At 40.5% G+C, this 15,594-nt stretch overlaps 1 protein-coding gene across 4 annotated transcripts in view; it reads left to right on the top strand.

Moving 5' to 3' along the window:
• Nucleotides 1-15,594, top strand: part of ITCH (itchy E3 ubiquitin protein ligase) — a 120,405-nt gene that overhangs the window by 599 nt on the left and 104,212 nt on the right. For 2 of the 4 annotated variants that reach the window (XM_014550679.1, XM_014550677.1), the window contains exon 2: nucleotides 3,998-4,081. The exons of 1 other annotated variant lie outside the window; for it this stretch is intronic. The gene's annotated coding sequence lies outside the window, so the exon portion shown is untranslated. The remainder of the gene's footprint in view (nucleotides 1-3,997; nucleotides 4,082-15,594) is intronic. One more of the 4 variants, XM_005879788.2, reaches the window with a different exon arrangement.

Below are 15,594 nucleotides of genomic sequence, written 5' to 3'. Positions count from 1 at the left end.
GGGCGCCTCCTTGGTGCCGCTGCTGCCGCGGCCCCGCCGGCGCTAAGTTTTGCAGACGTGGAACTGTCACTGTCCTCCCTCCCGAGGGTGCCCTTGTCTTCGGTAGAGAAAAGAAAAAAAAGTAGGCGTGAGCGTATTCTGAGGGTCGAAACACGATGAGTTCATGACTTGGTGAGGGACTCAAATGTTCAGACTGGGTTCCGAGCCGCGATTTAGAGAGAGAGAGACACGGGGTCTGCGTCCCGAGGGTGAGCCTGAGATGAGAGATGTAACGGGGGCACTTGCATGGCACCCGACAGTCATGCTGCCCCGGGAACAACTCGGCTTGTTTTCTTGGTTATCTTGTGTCTTAATCTGGTTACATTTTCTGACAGGATTCTACAGTTTCAGTTTACTTTTTTTGGGGGGGGGGATTGAGGGGTGGGGAAGGAAGAGTGGGAAAATTCCGGAGGCACTGGAGTCAGCTTCCTACCATTATACTTAATTGGGGGGGGGGGTCCCCGTCATTATTCCTAATGCAAATTAGCCTTACGGAAGTATGTCCAGGCAGCGTGTATTTCCACCTTGAAATCGGCTAAGGGCTTATTACTCAGCTGAAAGAAAGTTCTCATGGCAGGTCTGGTGAGAGAGCCAGCACTGTGTGTACTCATGGCTTTACTCAAGGTACAGTTACTTCATTTTTAAGATTTAGATATGAAGGTGGAAATAAATTCAACGTTTTTTGAACAATGAATGTTTGTTTTGGGGGTGTGAGTCCAAAAGGAATTCCTTCATCATCAGCATGAGGCAAGTCAACAGGAATATGATATGAAATAAAAAATACAAGTGCAGAATACTTGTGCGGTGTATTCTGGTATAAATCATTTCTACATTTCTTTTTTAAAAAATCTTTACACCTACTGGGAGAGACAAACTAGCCTCCAAATTTGACCATTAGGATAATTAGGGGAACTTTTTAAAAGTAGGAATTCCAGGGTCTCATCTCCTGAGATTGATTTAGCACCTCTGGGTTGGACCTGAAGAATTTACTTTTAAAACATGCCCCCGGCACTTCTGATGGTTTTGGGGACCACAGAGGCAAACAATACTGTGGACCTACCAAGAACAGCTCAAAAAGCTTTGACTTCGGAGAGGAAGTGACCAGTCTGTTTGAGGGTTGGCCAGACAGAGATGCAGGACCTGCCCCTGTACCTAATTTGGGTCTTGGATAATAAGTGGGAGTGTGAAGGGATGGGGAAAAGGAAGAAGAGGGCAGGCAGAGGAAAGACCTTAATGCTGTGTGTAAATGCAGAGGATTGTGGAAGAAAAAAGGTTCAGGGAACAGAGAGTGGGATGGGGAAGGAGAGCATTATGGGATGTGAGGCCAGAAAAGTAAAAGGAGGCAATTATAAAAAGTTCTAAGTATAATGTTTAAAAACTTGTTTTATATTGTTAGCAATAAATATCGATTTTTAAACAGGTAAGTGATATGAGGTCATATGTGCTTTAGAAAGATTGCTCTGATAAGTGAAAGAATGGGAGAATGGCTATTGCAGAGGTCTAGGTGAGAAGTGAAAAGGCTTGACCTTGGAGAGAGGCTGTGGGGGGATGATCAAGGGATTGGGCTTCGTTCTTTACCAGGGGGTCATGGTTGGATTCCGGTCCAGGGCACATGCTCTGGTTTTGGGTTTTATCTCCAATAGGGGGCGTGCAGGAGGCAGCCAATCAATGATTCTCTCTCATCATTGTTGTTTCTATTTCTCTCTCCCTACCCCATCCTCTCTGAAATCAATAAAAAATAATATTTTTTTTAAAAGAAGAAATGCAAATTATTGGATCCCATCCCAAATCTGCTGAATTAGAAGCTCTGGGGGTGGGGCCCAGATGTCTAAGATTTAAGTCCTTCAGGTCAATATTGTTGACATACTTTTAGATGAGAATATTTTAGGGCCAGTCTGGGTAAAGGGCTCCTTTCCTGTCAAAAGAACCCATTAGCAAATCTGAATAATATTGCCAGGCTATATATGTTAATAGTATCAGACTGATTGTTCATTAGCATCTTTCAAAAATTAGAACCAGATGGGGTTCAATTTGAAGGAGAACTTGGGAGATTAGACTGAAATATATAACTGTCAACATTATTATTATTTTTATTGTTGATCCTCACCCGAGGATATTTTTCCACTGATTTTTAGGGAGAGTGAAAGAGAGAGGGAAACATCAATCTGAGAGAAACACATCAGTTGGTTGCCTCCTGCATGAGCCCCCACCAGGGCCCAGGCCAGGGAGGAGCCTGCAGCCAAGGTACGTGCTCTTGACTGGAATCAAACCCGGGACCCTCTGGTCTGCAGGCCAACACTCTATCCACTGAGCCAAACCGGCTAGGGCTAACTGTCAACGTTATTGATGTAAGCCCCTTGAAAGTGTTTTTCTTCCACCCTCATAAACTTGGTATTAAAAATTTAGAGTTGGAAGAGATTGCAGAGATTATCTAGTCCACAGTGGCAAATATATTTTGGTTTATTGGCCAACTCCACTTTGAAGTAGCTTCTAGAAGCAATGTGTTGAAAAGGATTTTGGTCTTATATGTTCTCTGGGAAAGTGAGTTATGATTGATTGGTGATGCCTCCTGTAGACATTAGTTCTCCAGTGAGAGGTATATGTGACAAGTATATACTATTCTTAGTTCATTCTCTTCGTTTTCTGTTTGTTTTTGAAGAAAGTCCTAAGCAGGTTAAATTATTTACCTAAATAAAACTAGTTAAGAGTTAGGACTATAACCAAGTTTTGTAGCTCTTAATCGGTTGTTCTCCAAAATGTACCAAGATGGATGTGTGCTGCTAAAGAGCTTTTAGTATTAGGCCAAAAGGAAAAAAAAAGGGTTTTCTAATCTGTGCCTCTTGACTGTTTAGGCAAGAGTTTAACAAGGAACTCTGGCCTAGAAGTAAGTTTTGTTTTCATTCTGGCTTAAGAAGTTTGTGTCTGTACTGATAAGAAATAGTTACCTGTTGTTGTTGTTTTGGGTTGTTACTTCCTTTCTTGTTTCTCATCTCTCTCAATTTTGGGTTTTGGGGATTGGTTTCCTTTATATGAGTTAAGGCAAAAGTGTATAAAGTTTTGTGTGTTTTTTTCTGTATTTATAGCACCTAGCCAAATTCTGGGCTCATAATAAGCGCTCAGTAAAGACATGTTGATTTTTGTGGCTGTAAATGATACTGGCTTTGAGTCGATATAAATTAGCAAGGGGGGGGGGCGTGTGGAATTGAATTGCAGTATTCCCTGGCTGGGAGGTTGGCCCTCAGCTAAAAATGCTGGATACAAGCTTCATAACTAGAAGTACGTAGTTAACCAGAAGCTGTTCCTGCCTCTATCTTTCTTCAGTCTAGCAGTGCACTGTCCTTGGAAAACTGCTGCCAGCTCAGCTCTTTTGCTTCTTTTCAGAACTGGAAAGATCCTTGGAGTGTTTTCTTTTTCTATCCCTAGGAATCTTCAAATTGCAGGGACTGTCCTTATAATGACTCCAGTAGGTAGAGTATGTGTTTATATGGCTATTCTCATTTTGCCATGTAGCTATTGTACATAGGGGGGCATTATCCCATACTATGTATGAGGCATTTTCAGCTACTCACCTTCTTATCCTGCTTGCCCCATCAACAATTCTCTATCCAGCCTGGCCAGTGTGGCTCAGTGCTTGAGCATCAACCCATCAACTAAGCGATCACCAGTTTGATTCCTGATCAGGACCAATGCCCTGATTATTGGCTCGATCCCCAGTAGGGGACATGCAGGAGGCAGTCGATAGACGATGTTTCTCTTTCATTGATGTTTCTATCTCTCTATCCCTTTTTCCTTTTTCTCCCTCTCAAAATCAGTAAAACATTTAAAAAACAAAAAAAAAAATTTCTCTATCCAATGAAACTTAAAAATATCTTGTACTGTCTGATTCCCAAGGTCATTGCTAATTTGATGCATTTAACCATAGAAGCAATGTGTTAATGGGCCCTTCTTCCCCTCTCAGGTAACATGCATTTAACAGTGGCATTCTGGAGACAACGCCTTAACCCAAGGAATTGACTCCTGACTTGAACGGTGAGAACTTCAGGTATGGTGGCATGCCTGTGAGAGAGGTTGTGGCACAGGAATGGTGCAGAGGGTGAACCTTGGTCATGTAACTGCTGTGGGAGGTATGGAGAGAGAGCACTATTGATGCTGCCTACATCAGTTAGTTTCTACCTAGATCTGGAAACTCAAAGCCTTCTCTATGAGAATTATCATGTGAGCTACACTGTGCTCTTAATATGGGTCCTCTGACTTTTCTGTTTTTCTAGCTTCCTTAGATACATACACACTTTGCCCTTTTGTGCTGCTTTGTAAATGGTTATACTTGTCTAGGCATGTGCATGTATATGGTAAAAAAGTGTAAGAATTAAAAGGAAGGCAACATGGTGCAGTGGGAAAAGAATGGAGGACTTGGAAAGAAGAGGTCTGGGTGGTTTTTTTTTTCAAGCCTCACCCGAGGATATTTTTCCATTGATTTTTAGAGGGAGTGGAAGGAAGAGGCAGACAGAAACATTGATGTGAGAGAAACACATCGATTGGTTGCCTCTCACATGCGCCGACTAGGGCCGGGCTGGGGAGGAGCCTGCAACCGACTAGGGCCCGGGCTGGGGAGGAGCCTGCAACCAAGGTGTGCAGTTCGACGCTCTATCCACTGCGCCAAACCAGCCAGGGCAAGGTCTGAGTTCTTACTTGATTTTTCCACTGACAAACTGTGACTTCACAAATTATTTAATCTTGCTGGGACTCAGTTTATATCTGTAAAAAAGATTTATTGCTTCTTACCTGCCTCCCTGGCATTGTTGTGAGGATCAAATAAAATAATACATTAAATCTTTAGAAAAAAAATGAGTTTATAACTTAAGACATTATCTAGATCTACAAGGTAGAAGAAGTTGGCAATATTAAAAAGGAAAACATGAGGATAGGATAGATTTACTTTAAAAGATCAGAAGATAGAAAAGGAAGATTATTGGATTAAAATAAAAAGTAAAGCATAGAAAAAGATAAAGCGATAAGAAAATACTGAGTGAGTGAAGTAAAGCAGATGAGTTGGTTGGTGAGAAAGCTGAGTAGGAAGGAAGTGGTCCCTTGTATTTGCCTAACCTTTACCTTGCTACTACTTGTTGTCATTGTCATTACTAGTTCCCTTCGCATAAATGTTCCATCCATACTTAGACTCTTGTCTCCACTGTAAACATCAGTGTTTATTATTCACTCATCTATGTGACCCTTTGTGTTTATTTTATTTTTTGTTAACTAATTACCCTATAAATTCTGAGAGATCAAGTACTGTGATTTGCTTATTATGGTGTCCCAGGTCAGTGCTATAATCAAATGTGTACTTAATCTGTTCCTTTTTATAATTATGGAGAGAAAAAAAGGAGATGGTAGGGTGCATTGTGTGAGATACAAGGAAAAGGAATAAGTAAGAGGAAAGTAGATAAACGAGATGATAAAAGGAAGAATTCTTAGGATCTGACAATGAAAAAGAAAGACATGGAAATGAAAAATACATATGTAGAGCAAAAATGGGGGGAAAGGAGATGGTGTTACCTGCAGTATAGGAACAAGGCAGCTTTCATTTATCTAATGTTGATGTAATACTTTACAAAAACATGTTATTGGGGGGGAGGCGAGGGTAGGGAGGAGGGGGTCAATGGAGAGAAAAAGGGGACATCTGTAATACTTTCAACAATAAAGATAAATTAAAAACAAACACAAAAATATGTTCTGGGAAAGATTCTCCATACCAGAATTTTAAAAAATATTTCTAAAAGTATCCACTTCATCCTGAACTCATAAAGTATTTCTTTGTGGAAAGAAAACTGGGCCAATATTCAGAAGACCTGGTTCTAGCCTTGGATTGCTTGTTACTTAAATTCTGTGATCTTGGGCAATTCACTTAAATCTCTCTGGGTCTCTGTTTCCTCACTTGTGTATTGAAAGTATTGAACATGATCGCTCAGATTCCTTCTAGCTAGCTCACGCTTTGATTATACTTAGTACTTCATGCACTGGCTTACTAATTTTTCAGGGCTTTGTTTGTATCACAATACAGGACTGTTTCAGAAATATAATAGCACTTCATAATATCCAGTGCTTTATAATTGAGAGGCCATTTTAAGTTCTACTTTAAACATTAAAAAGAGAGACTTTGTAGGAAGCCTAGGTATAGGAACGTTAAGTTTGTAATGTTCAGCCAGCATTTATTGAGCTCCTATTGTGGTAGACCCCAAGGGACACTTAATATAAAACCCCTGCCTTGACCCATGAACCAAAAACCAAGAGGTCACTGGTTCAATTCCTGGTGTGGCCTGGATTGTGGGCTTGATGATCCCTAGTAGGAGGTTTACAGAGGGCAGCCAATTGATGATGTTTCTCTCTGATCAATGTTTCTATCTTTCAATCCCTCTCTCTCCCTTTCTCTCTATAATCAATCAAAACATTAAAAAAACAAAAACAACAACAAAAAACAACCTCTGCTTCAAGGATTTTGTGTTCTTGTCAGGGAAACAAACTTGTTCACCAGTAATTATTGTAAAAAGCAAGATGTTATAATAAGGATTGCATTAAATTGCAACTTAAGATAATTAACTTTGGATTTTTTGGTTCAAACATAATTGAATATATGTTAAGTGTTGCTCTGTGCTAGGCATTACAGGGAATCATGATGAAAAAGCATTCCCTGCACTTAAGAAACTTGCAATTTTTTTTCATGTGTGCAAACTGATAACCCTGATAGACTCTCTACCCCAGGAAAGAGAAGTTTTGTACTGTATCATCAGTTTAAAGTTTTAAACTAAGAATTTATCTGCATGGAACTTACCTCACTCCAGAAATGTCTAATAGCATACTTGCTTTCTGAGAAAATACATTTTATTAGATTCCACAGCCCTTTCTCTGTCAATTGCAGGGCTTTTTTTTTTTTAGACCAGGAAAAAAATCATTTAGGTGAACTTTGGTTTGCTTCTTAGTTATTTGTGCAAAGACAGAGTAGACTCTAGAATTTAGTCCTTTGATCCTTTGTTTTAGAGAATCAGTTTAGTTGGTCACAGAAGAAAGGATGCTAGTCCATAAAGGAATCGTATTTTAGGGGTTAACAGTGTGTACTAGAATTAGATTGTCTGATTTTGAATTTTGGCAATATGACTTTGACTAAGTTGCTTAACTTATTTGTTTTTAAATTGAGGTAAAATTTACCATTTTAATAATTTAAAAATATATAATTCAAAAATATATATATATAATTCAGTGCTTGGTTCACTATTGATCCTAGTGGGAATTGTAGACCAGATGTGGTCTGAACATCTTAACTTTTTTCTAAAGAGAAACTGGAAATCCAGATTTTAAAAAAAGATATATATATATTATTTATTTATTTATTTATTTAGGTTAATCCTCACCTGAGGATATTTTCCCATTGATTTTTAGAGAGAATGGAAGGGGGAGGGAGGGACAGAGAGAAACATTGATGTGTCTCACATCAGTTGGTTGCCTCCTGCATGCACCCTGACCAGGGCAAGGGGAAGTTGTGACCAAGGTACTGAGGTACATTCCCTTGACTGGAATTTAACCTGGGACCCTTCAGTCTGCGGGCCTACTTTCTGTCCACTGAACCAAACTGGCTAGGGCTGGAAATCCAGATTTTGTGAGAAATCTTTATTTTTAAATGTTGGCAACTTATGAATTCATAATATAAACACTGTGGGCCAAACAAATCACCACTGTGGGCTGAATTTGTCCTGTGGGTTACCTCTTTGCAACCTCTGATCTGGAGCTTGACGTTTTGCAGCATAACTCATGTTCCCTGCCCTCTGGGAAGAAAGTCCTAACCCACATAAAGATTTAAGCAATACCTCAAAGTAGTCTAGGGCTGAATGAGGGTTATGTGGAATAATTATTAAGATAGAGAGGAAAAGGGAAGCTATTTAAGACTGGGATTCAGAATGGGCAGAGATGCAGAGGCAGGAATGGACTTGATGGTGGGAGTGCAGTGAAAAGATTATTTGGAGTTTATATTAGTTTGAAGAGGTTTAGTGTGGGCCTGGTAATAAGAGAAAGTTTTGAAAAATTAAGAGACCAGCCTTATTGTGGGATAGCCTTAAGTCCTGTTGGCTGACAAAATCAGATGGTATTTTATGGAGATTATTTCATAATATTGATGTTTACAGTGTTTACTAGAGTTGGTGGGGTCTGGTCTGGAGGCAGGGAGACCAGGCTAGAAGTGGTAATAGGAATGGAAAGAAAGGGACAAATGTTTGTATAAGAGACAAAATCTTTTTTTTTTTTAAATATATTTTATTGATTTTTTACAGAGAGGAAGGGAGAGAGATAGAGAGTTAGAAACATCGATGAGAGAGAAACATCGATCAGCTGCCTCCTGCACATCTCCTACTGGGGATGTGCCCGCAACCCAGGTACATGCCCTTGATCGAATCGAACCTGGGACCTCTCAGTCCGCAGGCCGACGCTCTATCCACTGAGCCAAACCGGTTTCGGCGAGACAAAATCTTTTATTTGGGTCACCCTGTCTGTGACAGTGGGACCCTGCAATAGATAAAGAGGACCAATTTTGAAAGCTTTTTCCCTATTCATTTTGTAAAAACTGGGGTATGTGAGGATTATACTGTGTGTATAGGCTATCCCTCTTTTTTCATGTTGTGGATCTTGCTTCATTACTCTCAGTGTCAGCACACTCCTTAATGATGGATCGCATACATAGTCTTATGATTTCTCAGTTTGCACAAGTAGAACAGAAAGAAAGGAAGTTCTTATGTGCTATGCAAATAGTTGAAGGTTAATTAGCAATATAACTAAATATTAATGCTGCCAATCTCTTTTAGACAAACAATTTTATAAAGTGTTCAGATGAATTAGGTACATAGCAGTTTTCATCTACAAATATGAAACTACTTAGGATTTGTTTTGTTTTTTTAATACTAGGATTTGAAAAGGTTATGCTTTTGAAAAATGGAATAATGTGATGATTTAAAGCATAGGATTTGGGTTGCCAGCTCTAGAAATGTAGTATAAACATAGGTACTCTGAGCTCCTATTTCTTTTTCTCTGAAAAATGGGCATAATATCTACTTCCCATGGTTGTCATGAGACTGCACATTAAAATATCATGAATAAAATGATAGCTATTATTATTAATCTTGTTAAAAAGAGAAAATGCCCTAGCTGGTTTGGCTTAGTGGATTGAGCGTCGATCTGTGAACTGAAGGGTCCTGGGTTCAATTTCGGTCAAGGGCATATGCCTGGGTTGTGGGCTCGATCCCCAGTAGGGGGCATGTAGGAGGCAGCTGATCAATGTTTCTCTCTCTCTCTCTCCTGCTCCCTTCCTCTCTGAAATCAATAAAAATGTAAAAAAAGGAAATAAGAAAAGAACAAGAAAGTATCAAAGTAGTTCAACTGCTTATTACATTTCTAGTTTTGGTTTTTGGTGATTTCAGTTAACCTCTGATAAGTTTCATTAAGCATTAGTTTATTTATGTATTTATTTAAATATATTTTCATTGATTTCAGAGAGAAAGGGAGGAGGAGAGAGAGATAGAAACATCAATGATGAGAGAGATTCATTGATCAGCTGCCTCCTGCATGCCCCCTACTGGGAATTGAGCCCACAGCCCCCCTGCCTGGAATCAAACCATAACCTCCTGGTTCATAGGTTGATGCTCAACCACAGAGCCACACCTGCTGGGCATTAGATGTTATTTTATACATGGAATTTTTGTATCTACCAAGGTTTGGAAACACTGAGAAATGGTTTGGTCATGGGAAAATTGTAGAATTTTGCTGCAGAAACTTGACACAATACTTAATTTATGATTCAGAATGTTTAAAGAAACTGATGAACATTGTAGAAAGGTGGAATGTGTTTATTCTGTATAACCTGAGAAAGGGATTTGTAGGATTTTATTTTGACCAGGCTTTTTGATCCGTTTATACTTTCTAATGAAAATCTTCTTGACATAGACATGGAAGTCATTCCTTATTTTTTGGCTAAGATGAAAAATGTAGTAGTGTAGTAAGTAGTCTTTTTAGTAAGTAAATAAAGTAGAGATAGCCTGAGTATTAAGAATACTTGAGATTAGTAACATTTTCATCATTGATGAATAAGAGTACTGAAACTGAGCCTCTGAAAAGTATACTAAGTTGTCCCCATCATAGAGATATATCAGTAGGGTCAAATTGATCTAAAACTCATTTAATGGAGAAGGGATTGTTTGTTTGTTTTTTGAAGCAGCACCTATGTCCTGAATATTAAAAGGGATTTTTAAGTGGTTCATCTATAATAATAAAAGCGTAATATGCTAATTAGACTAGACGACCTTCCAGAGGAAGCCAGAGCTGTGAGGGCTGAGGTGGCTGCCGTGGAAGGCGGGGGCTGAGGCAGAGGAGGTAGCCACAGCGGCGGCGGGGGCAAAGGAGGTGGCCGCAGTGGCGGTGGGGGCTGAGGAGGTGGCCGCAGTGGCGGTGGGGGCCGAGGCAGGCAGAGGCAGAGGCCCCCGGCCGTGGCAGTGGCAGGGGCCGAGCCCCTTGTATGAATTTCGTGCATCCGGCCTCTATTTTAACTATAGATCTGCTTTAGAAGTGGGAAGGAAAAAAACATGGGAGAGGGATTAGCTGCATTTGCTTCTGTGGAATGTCAGTAGACAAAGGGAAATCCTAGATTATCTTTTTTTCTTGAAATTTTTGGAGGAAAGATATTTACTATAGGTCTTAATTATAAACTATACTAGAGGCCCGATTAACGAAATTTGTGCAAGAGTAGGCCTTTCTTCATTCGACTGCCATCACCGGCTTCCCTCTGGTACCAGGGACCCGGGCTTCCCTCGCAGCCCCGGCTTTGTCTGGAAGGTCGTCCGGAAGGACGTCTGGTCTAATTATCATCTTATGCTTTTATTATTATAGATGCTTTTATTATTATAGATTCTATGTATATTGAAATGTACAGAATGTAACTACTACTGCTTTTCATTGTTCAGAATGTTGCTGACATTTATCTGCGGTCATATTCCCCCTTTGTCTTTGCCCTTGAGGTTTTATACTTTCTTATTCCTTTACTAGAGGCCCGCTGCACGAAATTGTTCTTGGGGGGCGGGGGGTGTCCCTCAGTCTGGCCTGAACCCTCGTGTCCGACTGCCGGTTTAGGCCTGATCCCCGCGGGGATCCCTCTCGTAATCTGGGACACTGTATGCACCAGTGACCATACTTTTCTTTTTTAAAAAAAAATATATTTTATTGATTTTTTACAGAGAGGAAGGGAGAGGGATAGAGAGTCAGAAACATCGATGAGAAGAAACATCAATCAGCTGCTTCCTGCACACCCCCTACTAGGGATGTGCCCACAACCAAGGTACATGCCCTTGACCAGAATCGAACCTGGGACCCTTCAGTCCACAGGCCGACGCTCTATCCACTGAGCCAAACCGGTTAGGGCAGTGACCATCCTTTTCATACAGGTGAAAGGCATTTTGCTGTTGTATGGGCAGCTACGTTTTTTTGCCCTGAATTATAAAAAGTAGTACATAACATGATCCTTCTGAGGCAGTAGAACCATTTTCCCCATTTTATGGGTGGAAAAACTGAAGCAGAGAGAAGTTAAGTAACTGTCTTTGTCACACAGTTTTAAGTGTCAGAATCAAGGCTGACCACAAAATGTGCAAGCCAGAGTCCATGCTTGTCATCGCTGCATCATCCTGTTTTTTCATTGTTAGAGTAGCCTTGCCAGGTGTTAATTTTTAATACTAAGAGACTGTTCCCATTATATAGGGTGGGGTCCCTAGGCCTGGCTGATGATCAGGGCCGATCTGTGGGGCGATCAGTGGGCAGGGCGATGGCCACCGCCGGTCACCTCCCTCTTGGGGGGCAGAACCTTCATTACATTTTTCTTCAGTTTTGGATTTTTCTATTCTTCTCTTAACCATTTACTTGATGGGGTAAACATTTATAAAGGATTGAGCTCTTAGTCCAGGAAGAGTCCCTGTGTTACTTAAATTTTACTTTAGAGAAGGAAAATATAAGATCTTATTGAAGAAATTTGATTCTTCTCTTAGGACTTGCTGTTGTTACTGTTTCTCTAAGAAAATACAAGTCAGCCTGAGGTATTCAAATAAGGGTTACCTTTTGTCATTCTAAGGAAAAGAAAATCTGTTTCATTCATTTCAGTGATTCACTTCTTAACATGATTTAATGTGTGATGATTTGAAATTTTGAGACTGGTATTTGTTAGGGTTTTGTGTTTTTTTAAAAAAAATATTTTATTGATTTTTTACAGAGAGGAAGGGAGAGGGATAGTTAGAAACATAGATGAGAGAGAAACATTAATCAGCTGCCTCCTGCACACCCCCTACTGGGGATGTGCCCGCAACCAAGGTACATGCCCTTGACCAGAAAAAGAACCTGGGACCCTTGAGTCTGCAGGCCAATGCTCTATCCACTGAGCCAAACTGGTTAGGGTGGGTTTTTTGTTTTTACTAAGAGAGAGTTGGAGTGATCCTAAGCTCAACATCCTATATAATAAAAGCCTAATATGCTGTGTTCGATCGGCTGTTCAACCAATCAAAGCGAAATATGCTAATGATATGCTAAGACCGCTCAACCTCTCAATATGATGTACACTGACCACCAGGGGCCAGACGCTCTGACCAGTAGGTTAGCTTGCTGGTGGGGTCCGGCCAATCGGGACTGAGCGAGATGGGCTGGACATGCACTGGAGCTCTCCTGTGGTCCCTCTCCGGCTGGCCAACCTCCCGCGCCCCTCCCTGGCCCCGATCGTGCACCAGTGGGGTTCTTTGGCTTGGCCTGCGCCCTCTCACAATCCAGGACCCCTCGGGTGGTGTCGGAGAGCCGGGTTTGGCCCGATCCCACAGGCCAGGCTGAGGGTCCCCGCTGGTGCATGAATTCATGCACTGGGCCTCTAGTACTTTAATAATTTTGAAAAGGACTAAACTGAGTAAGTTCAAGTACAGCAATGACATGTGTTTTTTGTTTGTTTCACTTTTACCTTTTTTTGGTTCCTTTATGGAATCATGGTTTTAAATAATGAAATTAACACCAAGCAAGGCTAGAGATCTCAGTTTTTTAGCCATATCTTCTGTTCTGACCTAGATCAGTCCATTTTGATTGGGTTGTTTGCCTTATTATTATCAAGTTGTAAGAGTATTTTTGTGTGTGTGAATTCAGGATATAAATCCTTTATCGGATATGTGTCTTACAAATATATTTTCCCAGCCTTTTGCTTGTCTTTTCATTTTCTTAACATCTTTTGAAGAGTAGAAGTTCCTAATTTTGACAAGGCTTAATTTCTCAAATTTTGTATGTGTGTGTGTATGGTACTTTTGGTGTCCTGTGTAAGAATTCTTTGCCTAATTGGGCAATCCATCTAAATTTCCTGGATTTCAATTTGTTTACCTGTGAGAACAAAAAGGTGTGCGGGGTATTTTGCTTTCTTTGGAACAATATTTTTATTCAGTTCCTTTTCAGATTCAGTCAAAGTAGAGGAGGTAGTTTTGAGATAGAATAAATAGTAAGATGAAAGTCTGCAGACCCAATTTTATTTTTTTGGAGTGTAGAATTGGCTCCTGCTTTCATAATCCTATTTGTTTCCTAATGGGTAAGTGGTAATTTGTGCCACCTTTCCTACCCCCAGTATTTAGAGCTCTTGGTGTAAATGATTCTCTCTTTGATTTTTTTTTTTCTGGTTTTTAATACAATCTCAATAACTGTTGTTTTTTTTTTACTTCATTTATTTTAAAATATAGCCCTAGCTGGGTTGGCTCACTGGATAGAGCGTCGGACTGTGGACTAAAGGGTCCCAGGTTCGATTCCGGTCAAGGGCATGAACGTTGGTTGCGGGCACATCCCCAGTAGGGAGTGTGCAGGAGGCAGCTAATCGATGCTTCTCTATCATCGCGACGTTTCTAACTCTCTATCCCTCTCCCTTCCTCTCTGTAAAAAAATCAATAAAATATATTTTTGAAAAAAAAATATATTTTTATTGATTTCAGAGAGGAAGGGGGAGGTAGAGAGAGATAGAAACATCAATGATGAGAATCACTGATTGGCTGCCGCTTGCACGCCCCCTACAGGGGATCAAGCCCGCAACCTGGGCATGTGCCCTTGACCAGAATTGAACCCAGGACCATTCAGTCCGCAGGCCGATGCTCTACCCATTGAGCCAAACCAGCTAGGCTTGTTACTCCTTTTAATAAAAACACATGCATTTGTTTCTAAAGTGTGCATACATGTTACTCAGTAACTAATTAGTATTGATAACTTTTTAAAAAATGTTTTTATTAATTTTTAGAGAGAGAGGGAGAGAGAAACATTAATGTAAGAGAGAAACATTGATCAGTTGCCTCCTGCTAGCACCAGTAGAGCCTGCAATCCTGGCATGTGCCCTGACTGGGAATTGAACTGGTGACCTTTTGGTGCATGGGACCAACTAAGCCACCACGCAGGTCAGGGTGTTAGTTCTTCATTGTTCAGAAATGATATGAGAAAGGTTTTCTGGAAGGTTGGGGATGGTGGCCACCAGAGTCTTACATTTTGAGAATTCATTGGTATTGAGAGATGGTCAGAAACAAGAGTTTTTTGGGAGCCAAGAAATTCAACTTTATATATCACTAGAGGCCTGGTGCACGAATTCGTGCATGGGTTGGGTCCCTCGGGCTGGCTGGTGATCGGGGATGATCGGGGCCAGCTGGCTGTGGGGGAGGGACTGCAGGAAATTGGCTGGCTGTGGGAAATTAGCTGTAGGAGCATACTGACCACCAGGGGGCAGCTCCTGCATTGAGTGTCTGCCCCCTGGTGGTCAGTGCATCATCATAAGAACCGGTTGTAAAGGTCGCTTAGGCTTTTATGTATGTAGATTAGTTTGTATAATATTACACAAGCGTTTTCAGAAGAGCAGTATTTATAGTAGCACAACAGTATATTTATTGTGGCATGTCAAATCCTTTAAATTCTAGCTGTAACTAGTGAAAGCTGGGAAATAACTTGTAATAGTAGTTAATATTAAAATGTTTGTCAGAAAGCTATTTGGGAGAACAGGGGAAAAATTGACTTCTGGAATACTGGATACAGAGTTCAAACCAACAAATGAATGCTAAAAGTTCAGTTCTGGTGCCAATTTCCTTAAACTTTGTTTTCATAGTATTGAACCTTGAAATTTGTACCTTCCTGTTTTTCTCTTTGAAAAAGATAATCATCTCTTTATGCATATTCTTTAGAATCCATTCTGGTAATATTTGGTTGGAAAATGAGAAAGGAGCTTTCAATGACATGTGATGTTTAGAGCTAAGGTGTCACTGTTGTGGGGGAGAGAGGATGGTCCACATCCTACCTCCCTGTTAAGATAACTTTTTCCAGTAAATAGGAAAGCAACTTTTCCCCATCATGAGTGGATTTGAGTTCCTTCTCTCATCTTTTGTTGAGAAATTTAAGTTACAGAAATGAGTATTTATTTATCTTCTACCCCAACCCAAAGTACTTTTATCTCCTACTAGAGGCCCGGTGCACAAAAATTTGTGCACTGGAGGGGGGGGG

This window comes from Myotis brandtii, unplaced genomic scaffold (genome assembly GCF_000412655.1).
Source record: "Myotis brandtii unplaced genomic scaffold, ASM41265v1 scaffold61, whole genome shotgun sequence".
Classification (NCBI taxonomy): domain Eukaryota; kingdom Metazoa; phylum Chordata; class Mammalia; order Chiroptera; family Vespertilionidae; genus Myotis; species Myotis brandtii.
This window is presented reverse-complemented; position numbering and strand designations above follow the sequence as displayed.